This window comes from Lithobates pipiens, unplaced genomic scaffold (assembly GCF_037356315.1).
Source record: "Lithobates pipiens isolate NorthernLeopardFrog02 unplaced genomic scaffold, aLitPip1_a1.2 Scaffold_16, whole genome shotgun sequence".
NCBI lineage: Eukaryota > Metazoa > Chordata > Amphibia > Anura > Ranidae > Lithobates > Lithobates pipiens.
The window spans coordinates 353102995-353116040 of record NW_027507748.1 but is presented as its reverse complement, the minus strand read 5'-3'; positions in this window follow the sequence as shown (position 1 = coordinate 353116040).

Here is a 13046-nt window from a genome sequence, read left to right as displayed (position 1 = left end):
GCAAGTTAAGTTCCAGTGGTCTCAGCAAGCTCAGGAAGCTTTTGATGAACTAAAGAGACTTTTCACATCAGCACCTATCCTCCGGCATCCCGACCCAAGTCTTTCTTATGTATTGGAGGTAGACGCCTCCGAATCCGCAGCAGGGGCGATTCTTTCCCAAAGGAGTGGCCCGAAGGCTCTCCTTCACCCAGTTGCCTTTGCCTCCCGGAAACTCAGTGCTCCAGAGAGGAATTACGATGTCGGGGACCGAGAACTTCTCGCTATAAAATTCGCCCTGGAAGAGTGGAGGTATCTATTGGAGGGTGCGTCTCAACCCATCATGATCTTCACAGACCACAGGAACCTGGAGTACCTTAGAGCTGCCAAACGCCTCAGACCCTGACAAGCACGCTGGGCCCTCTTTTTCTCCAGGTTTAATTTCCACATCACCTACCGCCCCGGTTCCAAAAATGGAAAAGCGGACGCACTCTCCCGAATGTTTCCAGAAGCAGAAGAGCCATCTGAACCTGCAACTATTCTGTCTCCACACAACTTCCTCCAAATCATTCAGCCAGACCTAGAATCAGCCATTAAACAAGCCACCGGTCAAATTTCCGAAACTACAGCATCCTCCCTAGAAAAGAAAGAGGGTTTACTATGGGCACACAACAAGATATTCATTCCTCCCTCTGTAAGGCTCCGGATTTTGCAGACCTTTCACGATCATAAGATGGCAGGACATTTTGGGGTCCAGAAGACTGCTGATCTGATCTATCGTTCTTTCTGGTGGCCAGGTTGGAGGAAGGATTGCAGGAACTATGTCCAGTCTTGTATTACCTGCCAACGAAATAAGGGTGCTAACACCAAAGCATGGGGACTTTTGAGATCCTTACCTGTTCCCGAACGTCCCTGGAGAGAGATCTCTATGGATTTTATTGTGGATCTGCCACCTTCAGACAAGTTTACCACGATCCTAGTAGTAGTAGATCGTCTCTCGAAGATGGCGCACTTCCTACCCATGTGTGGCACTCCCTCTGCTGCGGCTACAGCAAATATTTTCATCAAGGAAGTTGTGAGGCTACATGGTGTCCCCTCCAATATCGTGTCTGATAGAGGAATTCAATTCACCTCCAAATTTTGGAAGAATCTCTGCAAGGCACTGGAGATCAAGACCTCTCTATCTTCCGCATACCATCCGCAAAGCAATGGGCAAACAGAAAGGACGAATCAAACGTTAGAGCAATACCTCCGCTGCTTTTGCTCCTGCTCCCAAGACGATTGGTCTTCTCTCCTGCCCTGCGCGGAATTTGCTTATAATAACTCTGTACATTCCGCTACCAACCAAACTCCATTTTGGGCGAACTATGGCTACCACCCTTCTTTCTTGCCAGATTCCGTCCCTGAAGTCTCCGCTCCTGCAGTCCAAGAACGGGTAAAATCAATTCAGGACAATTTCCTTCAGATTCAGGAGGCCATGAAGAAGGCTCAAAGAGACTATGAGGTGTACTATAATAGAGGAAGAAGGAGTTGCCCAAGTTTCAAGATCGGGGATAAGGTTTGGTTATCTTCTGCCAACCTGAGATTGCCATACCCGTCTCGGAAGCTCGGTCCCAAGTTCATTGGCCCCTTTGAAATCAAAAGGGTAGTAAACCCAGTAGCTTTTGAACTGGCGCTACCTAGTTCATACAAAATTCACCCGGTGTTCCATGCATCCCTATTAAAACCAGTGATTCCAAGCTCCTTCACCGGAAGACAAGTGGCACCACCTCCACCCGTCAAAGTCGAAGGTGAGGAAGAATTCGAGGTGGAAGCCATAATGGACTGTCGAAGAAGGGGAAGACAGACCCAATACCTCGTAAAATGGAAAGGGTATCCCCCTGAAGACAGTTCTTGGGAACCCTCCAGTAACATCCACGCTCCTCGCCTGATACGGGATTTTTACCGGAGACACCCCAAGCAACCAACCAGATTGGGCATCCGGAGGCTGCCCCTTGGGGGGGGCACTGTCAGAGAATCTCCAGACTTCAACGTCGGCACTTCCCCGTGCGCCTGCGGGGAAGAGCTGCACAACGACGCATGCATATGCGTCGTACGATACAATGTCGTACACGCATGTGCAAACCTATGCACACGGCTATGGGCCTTACCTGATTGGCCTGACAGTCCTATAAAAGGCATCAATGTGCTCTGTGTATTTGCTGGTTTGTCTCCTCAGCTCACCTGTGTTCCTGGTTCCTGTTTCCTGTTTCCTGTTCCTGTTGACCACTTCCTGTTGTGACCCGGCTTGTTTGAAGACTACTCTGATTCTCTCCTGATCTGACCCCTGGCTTGTTTAAACGGACTTTCTGCACTTAGCCTTGCTGGCTTACGGACTGATACCTGTGCTTGACCCTCGGCCTGCCTCTGGAATATCCTTTATCTCACGGACTGTACCTGTGTTTAACCATCGGCCTGTCTCCGGAATATCCTCTGTCTCACGGACTGTACCTGTGTTTGACCCTCGGCCTTCACTCCAGGTGTTGGAACCCCTGGCAGGCATTTACTTCTACCAGTTCCAAGATCTTCTGCACGGGCATCTCTTCCTTCAGAAGACCTGCTGCATACAAGTCACCTGCTGGCAACCCGTGCCTCTTCGTGCCCTGTACCCACTGTTCCAACCTCAGGGGTACTGTGCACCCAGCTGCAAGGGAAGCCGCTCTCAGCACTTCGGCTTTGGTGAGTACCTGACAGAGAGTAGCCACTCGCAGCTGGGTACTTCAAGGCTGAACAGATCTCTAGCCAGAGATCATGGCAGTCAGCACGTTGACTCAAAACTTGAAGCAGTCCCGTGAACATGGACAAGTTGTAACTAAAGGTGAACAGGAACCTTTTCCTCAGTACCTGGAACGTTTCCCGTCTCCTCAATGGTACTAGAAAAGCGTGAATTTGTCAATGTCTTTCCCAGCTCAGTAACCAGGCACTTCCCAGGATGCCACTTGTCGGCCCTCCTCCGAAGAGTCCTCCCCCGGTCACTTTCACGAGCTGTGGTGCCTCTCCAAGCCGAGAGCACACCCGGACACCTTGAATCCTCCCTCAGTTACAGTGCCTCGGACCAGCCGGGTCAGAGTCTCAGGAACAGACGGATCCCTACCCCAGACCAGATGGGTCTATCAGGGGCCTTCCACAGGAACATGTTGCGGGGTATTGAACCCCCCGTGACCGGGACCCCTCATGTGGCTACCCCAGTCCTGGAACCAGAACAGACCCCATGGGTCTCACAAACGCCTCTCCCCAAAACACGCGACCCACACCCCTTAAGTACCCCTTCCCAGACTCCTCAGGCACTCCCACTGATTGGTTCGGAGAAGGCTGATACTTAAACATCCAACCAGACCTGTTCTGGTCTGTCATGTGCACCTCACGGTTCACATGACAAGGCAGAACTTCCAAACACAGCCTGACCAGACTGATGTTAAGGCCTACCTACACAATTAGCCCTCAGAACCCCTACTGTTCTGAGGCAAAAAAACTAAATTGACATGCGTTTGACATTTTGTCCAAAATGTCATCCGCTACACACACATAAGGCTTTTTTTATCTTAATGCATAGACTGCACCCCCCATCCCTGCTGCCCTATAGAGATGACTGTTCTCTGACAGGAACTAATCAAGAGAGTGATATAGCTTCTATGAATGAAACACAATCTATGAATGGGGGAGCAGACCATTCGATCCTCTCTCATCCTCCATTCATCATGAATGAGGGCTCATTTTTCATTAATAGAAGCTACTGTATAGTGCACTCTTAATAAGTTCACAGCTCTATTGACTCGGGGGGGGGGGGGGGGGGGGATCAATAGACGATTTCAGCTAATAGAGGAGACAGAAGCACCAGGGACACATCCTACTGAATGTAGGGCTTCTGAGTGTGCCCCTGTACCTTTAAGAGGAATGGGCTCCTTCCAGGCATGCCTTAACTTATTCATTGATATTGTAATGCTACCCCCGCAGGAGCCATTTGGTAATTTTGGTTCTCTGTTCTATGCCTCAACTCCAAGAATACCTTCAGCCCCTCTGACACATGAACACTTAGGGCTCATGCACGCAGGACGTTTTTACAGCTACTGTTAGGGGCGTTTGACATTTTTTTTTTATCTGCCTCTAAAAGTCCCTCAATGTTAGCCTATGTGTCCATGCACACATAAACTGTGAGAGTCGTTTGGAGGCATAAGCGTTTAGGGGCAGTAGAAAAAAAATGACAGCCTGTGCTTACAGCTGTAAAAACGAGCTGTAAAAATGAAAAACACCAAAAAATGTGGCTAAACGCAAATAAACAAACACAAGGGGCAAGTTCAAAACAAAGTCTGTAAGAATCACTAAGCCCACTAAAGTTCTGTACCACTAGACAGAGATGAACTCTATATTTTCTGTTATTTTTGTATAGCCTTTTCAGCATGCTGAACTTCAATGTCACCGGACTCCTCACCCTTTCCTTTCGTTAGCAGATGGAGGCACTTGGGGAAGGGGGGAGGAGTCCGGTGACGTTGATGTCTGTGACATCACTGGATCTCAGACGGAACTCCCTGAAGACCCAGAACATTTAAGATTTAATTTTTGTGTTCAAACACAAACTACTCACATAAAGATGATAAAAACACAGCATGTAGGGGGGCGTGGCCGGCGCGTGACTGGAATGGCCGCCTGAGAACTGAGCTCTCCACATACATAGCGGCATAGAGCGACTTCCAGCGAACCTCAGCCTACACCGAACGTACGGTGACCGTCCTAATCTCCCGCTTTATCACGGGAGAATGTCGCTGAAGCGAAAAGATTCCCGACCGCCCCGCAAATTGACGGCTTTTATGTACCAGCCGTCGGCGCGGCGAGGCCAAGATGGCGCCACTCCGTCAGGCAGCCTTTCGTACGCAGCGGCCGTATCTTCCTCACACGGACACACTGAAGCCAGAGACTCACCTAACAATGCGGTAAGCGTCTCACAGGGTGGCGATCCACCCCGCTCCCCTCCTGGAACTCCTACTACCCAAAGCCCTGTCAAAAGCAAAATGAGGCTGGATGCCTCAGGGATAGATGGAGATGGCTGTAATTTGAGAGAGCTCCCCTCTCATACACCTGCACTAGGCCCACAGCCAGATGCCATAGCCTCTTTCCCCACCATGGGCCAAACTGTTCTTGATACCACCTTAAAGGAGATGCTTATTTCACTCCGTAGTTCTTTACAATCCGATATGCTATCATTTATGCACGGATTTGATAACAAATTGGGCCTAATAGATACCAGGGTCAATCACTTGGAATCTAACATGGATACCATGACTGCCACCATTAATGATCTAATTGATTCGCAGGAGGCACAAGCACAGGAAACTAAATGGCTGACTGACAAATTAGCAAATTTAGAGGACAGAGCCAGGCGCAACAATTTCAAGATCAGAGGAGTGCCTGAGTCCATTCAAAATACTGATCTCTCTGTCTTTGCTAAAGGCCTGCTTAAAACATTACTGCCTGAAGCAAAAAACATGGAATTGCTTATTGATCGGATACATAGACTGCCAAAACCTGCGTTTCTGCCGGATTCTGTACCCAGAGATGTTATTCTCAGGGTACACTTTTTTCACATTAAAGAACAGTTTATGCAAAAAGCGAGAGCGTTACCAGCACTCCCTGATCCATATGCTCAAATGCAGATCTTTGCTGATTTATCTCAACATACCCTGAGTAAACGCAGGCAACTTAACAACATCACTAAAACCCTGCGCAACAACCAAATCCAATATCAATGGATTGCACCTGCCAAACTCTCCATCACTCATGCAGGCACCAAACATGTCGTGTCCTCAGTACAGCAGGGCTTACAGATGCTGAAAATCTGGAATGTTATTCCTTCCAACAACGACATGATGCCTATGGATCAAAGCAACACGGGAACCATGTCGCATCATCCCTTACCTCAGAGGGATTATGGTCACATTCCATCTACATGAATGGCTGAGGTCTGTCTATTGGGCTATGTTCTGTGGTTGTGATCCCTGCTCACGCTCGGTTTCACTAGACTTTTACCCCCATCCAGGGCTCCTAGACACTGTTGTGTTGTGTCTCCGCCCTGTGCACTGTTGGTGCTGGTTTCTTTTTTTTGTTGTATATTTGTTTTGTTTTTCTTTTTTCTTTTTGCTCTACCATTCATCTAATTGACATATACTCCTGACCTGGAAGCAACCTTCCCTCAGTAATCAACCCTTGGGCACAAACCCCTTATCAGTACAGCTTCCTCTTGTGACCAGTGTTTTGTCCCCCTCCCCCCATCCTCTTTTTTTTTTTTTGTTGTTTTTGTTTCTTCTCTCTTTTTACAGGTACTCCGAAGTTGCACTAAAATTCTCTACCAGACCCTGCTGTCTTCACCTCTTATTGACTCAGCACACAGCCTTTTGAGGACTTCTCTACACACTACGCCACCTTCTTCGCATCTCCTCCAACTGTGCGGAAATCTGTTGGCATCCGATCTGCTAAATATTTATAAGGTACCCCCATTCATCTGTATTACACCTCAATACGCACTATGACTATCAAAATTGTCACGATTAATACCAAAGGATTAAATCATCCTGCGAAAAGATCCTCTCTCTGGGCCTTGGCTAATCAATCTAAATGCGATATAATCTGCGCTCAGGAAACACACTTTCTATCTAGTAATCCTCCTTCCTGCACCAATAGGAACTTTAGTACTATATACACCGCTAATGCACCTCAAAAAAAGAAGGGTGTTCTAATCGCTATTAGCAACTCGCTAACCTTTCAACAAGATCAATGCCTTTCTGATCCTGGAGGCCGCTTCTTAATCTTGAACTGTCATATTAATGACGCACCCTATACCATCGTCAACGTCTATGTCCCAAACACTCACCAAATTAGATTTCTTCGGAAACTGAATAGAAAAGTTCATTCAATGCAACAAGGTGCAACTATATGGTGTGGAGACTTTAATTGTACTCCCGATCCAGAAATGGATTCTACATCTCTCTCCAAAAGAGGGCGACCAGCACTGAATTCTCTACTTCATGAACTAGGCCTCTATGACGTCTGGAGATGCACACATGCAGACGAAAAGGATTTCACTTTCTTTTCCCCTTGCCACAATACTTACTCTCGCATTGACCTTTTTCTTACAGACCAATGGACCTTGCAAAAAATATCTTCGTCTACTATTCATATGACTTCTTGGTCTGATCATTCCCCTGTAAGCATCATTATAGAAGACACTAACAGAACTGCTTCGACTTACCTTTGGAGGTTAAATACCTCGATCCTGCAATCTCCATTGTACAACCAAACTCTAACGGATAATCTAAACTCTTTTTTTGAATGTAATGAGAACTCAGTTGATGATCCGGCTGTTTTATGGTCCGCGCATAAGGCTTTTATGCGCGGAATCTTTATACAATTAGGTGCTCAAGATAGAAGACAGAGGAGGCAGCGAATGAACAAAATATTAGCAGAAATACAATCCACTGATCTACTTAATAAACAAAATCCTACGCCAACATTGAAATCTAGACTCATTGCTCTCAGACTGGACCTTAGGACCCTACTCCTAGAAACTCACGATAAATTCCAAAAGCGACTTAAAATGAAATTTTACGCTGAGAATAATAAACCTGGTAAATTTCTATCTCATAGGATCAAAGGTTATTCCGCCAAAACCCGACCGCCCTACATCTATCATCCCCACACTAATTCTAAATTGACTAATCCGCAAGATATTGCCAATGCCTTCAGTGCATACTACAGCTCACTCTACAATCTAAAAGACGATCCGACTCAACCCAAACCCTCGACAGCGCAAATTAAATCATTTTTAGACTCCATTGATCTGCCTAGCTTAACCCCCCTACAATTAGATGACCTTAACGCACCTTTCACAGAGACAGAAATCAAGAAGGCCATCCAATCATTACCTCCCAACAAAGCCCCAGGTCCTGATGGTTTTGTAGGAGAATACTATAAAAAATATGACTATCTTCTCATCAAATATATCACCCCATTGTTTAATTCCGCTGCCTCCTCTGCCTCTTTCCCCCAGGAAATGTTGAAAGCACTAATCGTCACTATACCGAAGCCAGGGAAAGAACCCACTTTAACCCAAAATTACAGACCTATCTCCTTGCTCAACCATGATGTGAAATTGTATGCCAAAGTATTAGCTAATCGGCTTAATGATTTAATGCCATTATTGATACACCCTGACCAATCTGGTTTTATCAAGGGGCGCCAAACGTCTGATGCGACCCGCCGTATGATAAATATCATCCATCACACAGCGGCTCATCGGATGCCTTCTCTGCTTCTCTCCTTGGATGCGGAGAAGGCATTCGATAGGGTTCACTGGCAGTATCTCCGGCAAGCATTGGAAAAATTTGGATTCCAGGGTCATATACTGATGGCAATCTTGGCCCTATACTCCTCTCCATCAGCGCAAGTGTATTGCTCCTCCATGTTATCTACTGATTTTAAAATATCTAATGGCACTCGCCAAGGTTGCCCCCTTTCCCCCTTAATTTTTGACTTAATAATAGAACCACTTGCTGCTAAAGTTAGGTCCCATACTAACATATCAGGCATTCCCTTTGGCGATTGTGAACACAAGATTAGTCTCTTTGCCGACGATGTGATCTTTTCATTAACCAATCCTACCTCTTCCCTGGCTTCGGTACAAACCTTATTGGATGAATTTAGCTATGTGTCTTACTATAGGGTTAATGCGTCCAAATCTTACATACTACCTTTAGCAATATCCCCCGAACAACGACAACATTTGACCGCCCAGTACCCTTATGCATGGTCTACAAATTCTATCACGTATCTGGGTATTAATCTGACGAGCTCCACCAAGGATTTGTATAAAGCAAACTTCCCTCCATTCCTAGCCACTCTCTCATCTGACTTAACGAACATCTCCAAACTCACACTGTCCACCTCTGGCAGACTTGCGGCATTCAAAATGCTCAAGCTCCCTCAATTACTATACTTATTCAGGGCGTTACCCATTCCTATACCTACTTCCTTCTTTAGGCAGACTCAGTCGATAATTCATAACTTTATATGGTTAGGAAAAAAATCTAGAATATCACATCGCACGCTTATGAAACACAGAAAGGTAGGTGGCTTAGGATACATCGTAGTTAAAGACTATTATTTTGCAGCTATCCTGGCCCAACTCAAAGCCTGGTTCATTCCAGATTCTAGTATCCACTGGTGTGTGATGGAATCCTTTCAGGTGCCAGGAAATAATTTACATAACTGGCTTATCTCTAGACCTGATTCTAAATCGTCCAACATTTCCTTATCCCCAACCATAAAAGCGTCACTAGCAGCATTCTTATATTTCATTACGCATTTTCCTGCTTCAGCTCCCACATGTACAATTCCACTCCCCATTGAAACTCTTAATCTTCTGACTCACGACATTCAACTCTCCCCTTGGAAACACAAAGGTATTTCCTATATCGCTGATCTTTATGATAGTGACTTCCTACAATCCTTTACTTCCCTACAAAATAAATACTCGCTCCCACCCAAAGAATACTATACTTATATCAGAATTTCACATTGTCTGGCCCGATCACCTTCCCTCCGTCGCAATATCCCGAAAGTGGCATGGACATATTTCTCTAATGCCTCATCGTCCATCAAGGGGATATCCCTTTTTTATGCATTATTAGATGGCAAAGATATTTTTGAGAAATTACCCCCTTTACTAAAGTGGGAAACTGAACTGGGTTCCTCATTTTCCTCACAACAATGGCAAACTGCCTTAAGGGCCATATTTCTGGCCACAAAATCGGCAAATCTCTGGGACCTCACATACAAGATAAACCTTAGATGGTATATCACTCCATTGCAGATTCATAGATATAGCCCAGCGACTAGCCCTGCCTGTTGGAGATTATGTGGCCTCCCTGGCAATCTTTTTCACACTTTTTGGTCTTGCCCAAAACTAACCCAGTTCTGGACAGACGTATTTGTCATCATATCATCTCTCACTCACATTGTCTCCCCGCCTAACCCTGCTCTGGCACTCCTAAATATTGGAATTGACATCTACCCCCACCATGTTCAATATATTGTTACACATTTATGCCTAGCAGCACGGCTGACCATTACACGTAACTGGAAATCCCCAGACCCTCCCTCACGTTCTGAAGTCATACGAACAACACAGTTACATGGTGTATACGAACGTATGTATGCCTCTTCGGAAGGTCTATTGTCTAAATCCATCACCCGCTGGACTCCCTGGTTAGACTGGTACAAATCTTGCATGTCTGGGCCTCCTTGAACATTTATCTCACCTGTTATGAGAAGAATTTCTCACATGCCTACATGTACCTACTCCACCTTTTCATTCCCCCCCCCCCTCTCCTTTTTTTTTTTTTTTTTTTTCTCTTCCTCTCCCTTTCTTTTCACCCACCCTCATCCCTTCCCACCTTCCTATATATTTCACCTACATAACAGTTAGCGGATCGATCTTAGTCCATTTATTATGGACTTCTATTCTCCATTATTTTATTCTAGTTTTACGGTTACTGCTTCTTGTTACACACCATTACGGTACTTTGCATTCCTCTTGGTTTATTTTGATTATATGGTCATTGCAACAAAGTTTGACTTCTTTACTACCCTTACCATGGGAATACTCCCTTGCTCCTGTGTACAGTGTGTTCCCAATTGGGGTGCACGGTGCAAGGTGACGTCCTCCTTTTTCTTTTTCTGTTTTACTAATTGGATTATATATATTAGAAGTAATACATTATGTTTCACTTATTATATCTAAACATTCCGTCGCATTGTTAACATACACTGTAATGGTACAGATATTTTGCGAATGTAACCTTCTTTTTGTGTAATCTCTTGCACTTCTGTTTAATAAAAAACTATTGAAAGTAAAAACACAGCATGTAAAGACGACAATTGTGTTAGTTCCATAGGGCAGTAGCGGGGGACGTCATGCATAGCTCCTCCCCCGTACGCGTCACGTTCAATCAGAACTCCAACGTCACCGGACTCCCCCCCTTCCCTTCGTTAGGAGACAGAAGCACTTGGGGAAGGGGGGAGGGGTCCCGTGACGTCGATGTCCGTGATGTCACTGGATCTCTGACGGAACTCCCTGAGGACCCGGAAGCCGGCGGAGAGGTGAGTACCGATCAAAAGAATTATGATCGATCAAAAAAATTAACGATTAAAGAAGGAATTAATCTTTAATTTCCACAGCCCTAGTATAAAGGAAACCAGATACTAAAATGTGTATGTAATTATATATGCAATGGTGATAACAGGGTTTGTGCAATATACAGTGGCAACAAAAAAAAAAGTATGCAAACACAATGTGCTTATTAATATTAAAAGTTTTCTTTTTTTTTTAAAACAACCATGTCATACTTACCTGCTTTGTGCAATGGTTTTGCACAGAGCAGCCCCAATCCTTTTCTTCTCAGGTCCCCCACCAGCGCTCCTGGCTCCTCCCCTTTGACAAGTGCCCCCAATAGCAAGCCGTTGATGTCTGTAGTGGAAGATTTTCCACAATGATGATGCCAAGGACACGCGGTATAGGTAAAAGCAGTGGGGACAGAGCCAACAAAAAACACCTGCCTCTTTATCCAAAACTAGAAAAAACTTTTTTGTAGAAATAATACTTTAAAATACAGTTTAAATGAAGTTTAAAGCATGTAAGTTGAAGGATTTTTTCACGTTCAATGTCCCCCTTTAAAGTGGTTGCAAACCCTTACATATACTTAGTGAAGTGACTGGCCTTATGTGATACACAGAGATTAAACAAATCCTCCTACATAAGTTTTACCTGTTTTTCTGCAGTCGTCTCTTTTCTATATCCAATCAAAATCCAGAATATATAGCTTCTTTGAGATGTCAGAAAAAAAGTGAGTGGAGAGCTGAAATCACACTCTGCAGAACTCTGAGAGCTGATTGGAGGGAAGGGACACACCTTATCTTTTTTCTCTTGGTGTCAGGAAAACTTGTCAGAAGTAAATAATGAAGATAACAGATGAACGAAGCAGCAGACAGAAATTACACTTTTGCTCTTAACCACTACAGCCCTGGAAGGTTTACCCCCCTTCATGACCAGACCATTTTTTGCGATATGGCACTGCTTTGCTTTAAATGACAATTGCGCAGTCATGCAACAGTGTACCCAAACAAAATTGATGTCCTTTTTTTCTCACAAATAGTGCTTTCATTTGATGGAATTTGATCGGTTTTTATTTTTTGCGCTATAAACAAACAAAGAGCAACAATTTTGAAGAAAAAACTATATTTTTTACTTTCTGCTATAAAACATAGCCAATAAAAATATGGGGAAAAATATCTAATTTCTTCATTAATTTAGGCAAATTTGTATTCTGCTACATATTTTTGATAAAAAAAAAACAATTAGTGTGTATTGATTGTTTTGTGCAAACGCTATTGCGTCTGTAGCCTATGTGATAGATGTACTAATAATGGCAGCTATCAGCGATTTTTGCGGGACTGAGACAATGTGATGGACAAATTGGACACATAGGGGGTTATTTACTAAAGGAAAATCCACTTTACACTGCAAGTGCACTTGGAAGTAAAGTCGCTGTAGATCCGAGGGAGACATGCAAGGAAAATAAAAAAACAGCACTTTAGCTTGCACGATAGGATGATGATTGGATGATAAAATCAGCAGAGCTTCCGCTCTTTTCAGATCTACCTCTTAGATTTAGAGCAACTGCACTTCCAAGTGCAAAGTGGACTTGCCTTTCGTAAATAACCCCCCAAGTGACACTTTCTGGGGAGCAGTCACACCAATACAGTGATCAGTGCTAAAAAAAAATGCACTGACACTGTATAAATTACACTGGCAGGGAAGGGGTTAACATCGGGGCCAATCAAAGGGTTAAAAGTGTTCTCTGGGAGTGCTTTCTAACTGCATGGGGGATGGGTGCACTAGAGAAATAGAGTGATCTGTGTTCCTGATTAGTAGGAACACAAGATTGCTCTCATTGTCTGTGACAGAACAATGATCTGCCTTGTTC